At 36.5% G+C, this 6,000-nt stretch overlaps 1 pseudogene across 1 annotated transcript; it reads left to right on the forward strand.

The window, feature by feature from the left end:
- The first annotated feature begins 1,424 nt into the window (after positions 1–1,424).
- LOC114296903 (UDP-glycosyltransferase 73C4 pseudogene) lies at positions 1,425–3,315 on the forward strand (annotated as a pseudogene). The gene has a single exon (XR_014342232.1). The product of XR_014342232.1 is annotated as a UDP-glycosyltransferase 73C4 pseudogene (transcript).
- Positions 3,316–6,000: the final 2,685 nt, after the last annotated feature.

The raw sequence follows: 6,000 nt of genomic DNA on the forward strand, positions 1-6,000 counted from the left end.
CCTTTTTTCTGACTTCACATGTAGCATCTGAATAACGAATAATAACAAAGTATTTGAATTTTTGCAACTTGAGTACAAGCAACATTGGAAAGCATCTAACATATTACTTCAAACAACATATAAAGACGTCACATCAAGAAACAATAGAGGATCGTAATCAGATGAGAGCGTTCTTAAATCGATCTCTAACCAGTAAACTACTCGCAGGGGCGTAAAGGCTTTCTTTTGCCATACCATAATTGAGATATACTGTAGTGACAATGATGAAACTTCTACCCCAGCTTTTTTGTACTTTGTCCCTTTCTTTTTCTTTAATAAATTGCTTTAATTGCTATAAAAAAAATAAAAATAAAAAAAAGGTTAAATTTTTTTTTTGTCATTTTTTTTTTAATGTTTCACCACTTTCTTATTTTGGCCCTTAAATTTTATTTTATTTTTTCACTTTGATTATTCTTGTTTCAAGTTTTTTCTACTTTACTTCTAAAAAAAATTTATATTAAAAATTAGACAGAAAATGACATATTGACTGTCACATGATATAAAAATATTTTATTATATATGACTTATATCTCTATCATAAACTTAAATTTCAATACAATAATATATATTTTTTATATTATGTGGCAATTATTGTGACATTTCTATCTAATTTTGAACAGAAATGAACTTTATGAGTAAACTAAGAAAAATGTGAAACATGAAAAGCCAAATTAGGAAAAAAAATTAAATAAACATAAAAGGGGACAAAGTATAATTGACCCTTAAATATATGAACGACCATACCATAGTGAGTATTCTCGAAACATTATGTAAACATTATTTATGCAGCATTCAAACTAATCATGTAACAAATTTTTTATTAAAACATGATGGCTTCTCTGTATTATTAGTTAAGTGATAATGGAGGATTTACTGGTCGTTTAGGAACATGCTTTTTAAATGGCTTTTGATTTTTTTTAGTTAAAATATGAGATAAAAAAATATATTTATGATTTTTTTTTATTACAAAAAGATGCATAAATAATGGAATGAATGGAAAGAAATCTTTGACTTTTGAATACTTATTGGCTTTTAAATTTTTTATTATAATTTTTTGACTTTTAAATTATTTTTATTAGTTTCCAAATGATTTCTCAATATTTGCTCTAATTTCTCATTTGTCATCAATTCTACGATTGAGACATGACAACATACCTTTATTAAGTAGATAATGAATTATTGTGATTTCTCTTTTAAAAAAATTCATGTCAATGGAGATTTTAAAAAATAATTATAAATATGTGATAAATTTTATAAATATTAATAATTAAAATTATATATATTTTTTATATTATCACCAAAGAGTAATTTTTCCGTTCTCTTTTATAACAAAATTATTACATAAATGACATCACATATACTGTAACCATATCTTATAATTTTTGGACCAATTAAATTTAATGACTGTAAGTTTCACAAAATTCAAATGAGATAAGGTAAAAGAATGATGGAGATAAGGCCATGCATGCATTGGCCGGTTAATAGATTTTTATGTATGAAATTTCAACGCTGATGTAGGCCATTACGTCACTACCACCCTTAAAGCCACGAATGGCCATCCATTTCAACCACCACCACCACTACCAACACCAACAGCAGCAGCAACAGCAACAGCAACAGCTACAGCTACAATGGCTTCCCAAAATAACCACCTTCACTTCGTTTTAGTACCTCTAATGGCCCCAGGCCACTTCATACCCATGATTGACATGGCCAAATTATTGGCACAACACGGTGTGACTGTCACCGTCGTCACCACCCCTCTCCTTGCTTCCAGATTCAACCCAATCATCAACCGCGCAATTGAATCCGGGCTCCCCCTCCGCCTTCTCTCTCTCCGGTTCCCATCCGTAGAGGCTGGCCTGCCGGAGAGGTGCGAAACGGTAGAAACCGTGCCCTCTCTAGACCTACTAAGAAATTTCAACGTCGCCATCTGCCTGTTGCAAGAACCATTCGAGCAGTTGTTCGAAACGCTCGAGCCGTCTCCAAGTTGCATAATAGCTGACAAAAGCATTTCATGGGTAGCAGACACTGCTCGCAAGTTCCAAATTCCGAGAATTATTTTTGATGGAATGAACTGCTTCACTCTTTTATGCACACACAATTTACGTATCACAAAAGTTCATGAGAGTGTGTCCGAGTCAGAACCGTTCGAGCTCCCGGGCTTGCCTGACAAAATTCAGCTAACAAAATCTCAGTTGCCCCAATCAATCAATCCAGGTTCATTATTGGTCGTGCAAGACTTCCGGGAGAAAATACAAGCCGCGGAAGCCGAAGCATCTGGGGTGGTGATTAACAGTTTCGAAGAGCTGGAACCGAGATACATGGACGGGTATCGAAAGGTGAAAGGAGATAAAGTTTGGTGCATTGGACCACTATCGTTATGCAATAAAGACAACTTGGACAAGGCTCAAAGGGGAAACAAGGCTGCCATTGACGAAAACCAGTGTTTGAAGTGGCTCGATGAACAAGAGCCAGGATCGGTGGTCTACGCATGCCTTGGAAGCATCGGTCGCCTCTCACCTCTTCAGTTAATCGAGATCGGTTTAGGCTTGGAATCGTCGAAACGCCCGTTTGTGTGGGTCATAAGAGGCGGAGCCAAAGCAGCAGAGAAGTGGGTGGAAGAAGATGGATTCGAGGAAAGAGTAAAAGGGAAAGGCCTTGTGATCCGAGGGTGGGCACCGCAAGTACTCATATTGTCGCACCCAGCGGTGGGGGCATTTTTGACACACTGTGGGTGGAATTCGACATTGGAAGGGGTTTGTGTGGGTGTGCCGATGATAACTTGGCCCATGTTCGCAGACCAATTTTTTAATGAGAAGCTGATTGTGCAGGTTTTGGAGGCCGGAGTGAGTGTTGGGGCTCAAGCAATTGGGCACATGTTTGCGGAAGACAAGTGTACGGTGTTGGTGAAGAGAGAGGTAGTTAGGGAAGCCGTGGAGGAAATAATGGGTGAAGGAATAGAATGCAAAGAGAGAAGGAGAAGAGCGAGAGTGCTTGGGGAGATGGCAAAAAAGGCAATGGAAGAGGGGGGTTCTTCCTACTTGAATGTGAGATTGTTGATTCAAGATGTCATCAAGCAAGTTAACCACAAGGAATCAATTAAAGAAGACGGTGAATGTGTGTAACGGCCCAATCTTGGCAAGGGAAGGCAAAATCTCGCCAAGAGGGTGCACTTCAAACGCAATAGCATCTGTACACAACAATCACCTTTATAATTCTTATATAACATCACCACATCATCAATAGTGCATAAGACCTTTCAATTGGCTAACATATATGAGATGATTCATTCAAATACAAAAATATCATCATGCTACAAGATAGTTCCCAAGCATCACTTCCTAAAAATAAAACATACTATTCACAAATCTATCAGTACATCCAACTTCATAAAGCAAATATTTACAATCAACCTCCTTCATGAAAAAAAAAAAAAAAAAGGATAAATCTACATCCTAGAATAACCCTAAATCAAAACCTCAACTACAAGATGCCCACATTTGATCCTTCAAAAATTCTAATTTTCCAAGTTGAGGCAAGCCACACAAAAGTCTAGAAATCTGAAATATATATATATATATATATATTTAAAAAGAATGAGCTAAAACCCAATGAGTATACCAATACCATGGAATTATAATACTTGCTCCTTCCAATTGGGTTCAAAATAAAGATAATAAATATAAGAGCTTAATTGGATTGGAATTTATACAAAATAAAAAAATAAAAATAAAAATTGCATAAATCGTTATCAAGATTTTTCTAAAGAATCTCATAAGGCAGAAAAAAAAAAAAAACATTTGAATAATGAAAGTAAACAAAAATACAATTTTTCAATACTTTAAGATTTCATGTCCATCATACAAACCACTACATAGCCTTAGGGTCATGTTACCTCGCGACTTAGGTGGTGTCGGTACCGTTACCCAAAACATAACCATAGGAACATTACTTATGTCACCATAGCACTTCAATTCTCGTTTCAATGTTTCGGTCCCCAGGACCCCTTATGTACAATGACCCTATGGTCCTTAAAACATTTCGGTCCCCAGGACCCCAAAGCAATTTGACCCTTGTGGCCCCAAAGGCTATATTCGGTTATATGATCAATACAATAAATACCCTCTCATAACGTTTCATTGTCATTCAATCATCATCATCATAAAATTTGAAGGACTCAACCTAAATAAATTCTCATAAAAATTTAATGCTTCATTTTACAAATGAAATCATATATTTATTAAAACTCAACCCTTGGCCTCAATAGATTTATAGATTTTCTTTTTATACATATATCATGATTCATGATGAAATGTATCATTTACTTCCTTTAATTCAAAAATATTTTCAAACTTTATAATAAGGATAGAGGTAAGGTAATTTCCATGGTAAGTATACTCACCTCCAAAATAGCAAAAACGTAGATTTTAAACTCTATGAATTAATTCCCAAAAGGTGTAGAGACGCCTTCCTCCAATCCTAACAATTAGTAAATAGGATGTAAAATTAGGAAAAAGCTTTCAGTGAAAATTACAACATCTATAAAATTGATCATAAATAAGACATGCTATGGAATGACAAGGTAAAGAACTCCTCCAACTTCAAGTCACCCAAACAAACAACTTATCCAATCTCCACAACACACATAATTTGTACATTTTTGAGTTATTAACTTTTTAAATATCCAACCAATGTTTATGCACAATACCACCATCAATTAACTACAGAAGTCAAAAATCAACATTTTCATAAACTCAACAACTTAGGTAAAACCACTTCAATCATTTATAAAATTTCTCCATAGAACATAGAGATACCCAATCTACCATTTATCAAATCAATTTCAACATATAAATTTTCTAACACCAAAATCTTCAATTTTTACATCACATTCAAACCCTAGATTAACCCAAATCTCAATCTCCAAAACAAACATCAAATTGATCATTTTTCTACATGTAAAACATTCATAGAAACTAATTGAGAGTATAAAACTCAACAATCAAACCTGTGGGAGCCGAATAATGGCAAAATCAGAAGGTGCGTACCTTAGAAGACTAATATTAATCGGTTGTATCCTACGAGAATGGGAAGCCGAATATAATATATGTGCCAAATAAGTGTCGATACTTAGAGTCGAATAAGAGAAAGGACAATGATTAAAAAGTAGGACCTGGCCCCGAGGATCAAAAGGAACAGGTATAAATACAGGAACAATGGATTGAGAAAGGTATGTAAAAATCACTTCACTTAACTTAGTAAGCAAGCTATCCTGAGTGTCTGAACTGGCTTGTCCATCGGAGTGCTAATTATGGCACCCCCGACCGGAGTGTTTGTATCTTTTCAGGTGACTAGCTGACGATCACTAGCGTCTCCCAGGATCTGAAGAGTATTTCCAAACCACTTATCCACAATTGGCGCCGTCTGTGGGAATACTCAAATACATCCATGGCAGGCGTGACTGAAGATCCTCCAATAGCCACTGACGAGACCGCACAGAGAGATGACCTCACTCCAGCAAATATGCTCGGAAAGGAAACCATCGCTGCAAGACGCTCCTTGAACTTCGACTCACCAACGACTTCAGCGCAAAACACAATGCAAGCGATCATGGAACAAGGAAAGCAGAATGAACAAAGACTAGAGAACATGATCGCTGAAAATGAACGTCTCAGTCAAGATTTGGCCCTGGAAGTAGCAAAATCCAGAGAGGCCGTGTGCCAAGACCCCAAACGACCTCCGAGGGCAGGTGGACAATGACCTCAAGCCCGACCAAAGGATACCGATAGCGACTCCAACTCATTACCCACGGAGCTCAACAAGAAGGGACGATCCGAAACTTCCAGCTCCTCCAAAAAGAGTCTACATACAAGGAAGAAGCGCAGAAGAAGCAGTTCAGACGAAGAGGACCAGCACGATCCTTTTGTTCGACGGATTGCAAGGGCGGCCCTACCCAAG

This window comes from Camellia sinensis, chromosome 10 (assembly GCF_055761805.1).
Source record: "Camellia sinensis isolate YWXY chromosome 10, ASM5576180v1, whole genome shotgun sequence".
Lineage (NCBI taxonomy): Eukaryota > Viridiplantae > Streptophyta > Magnoliopsida > Ericales > Theaceae > Camellia > Camellia sinensis.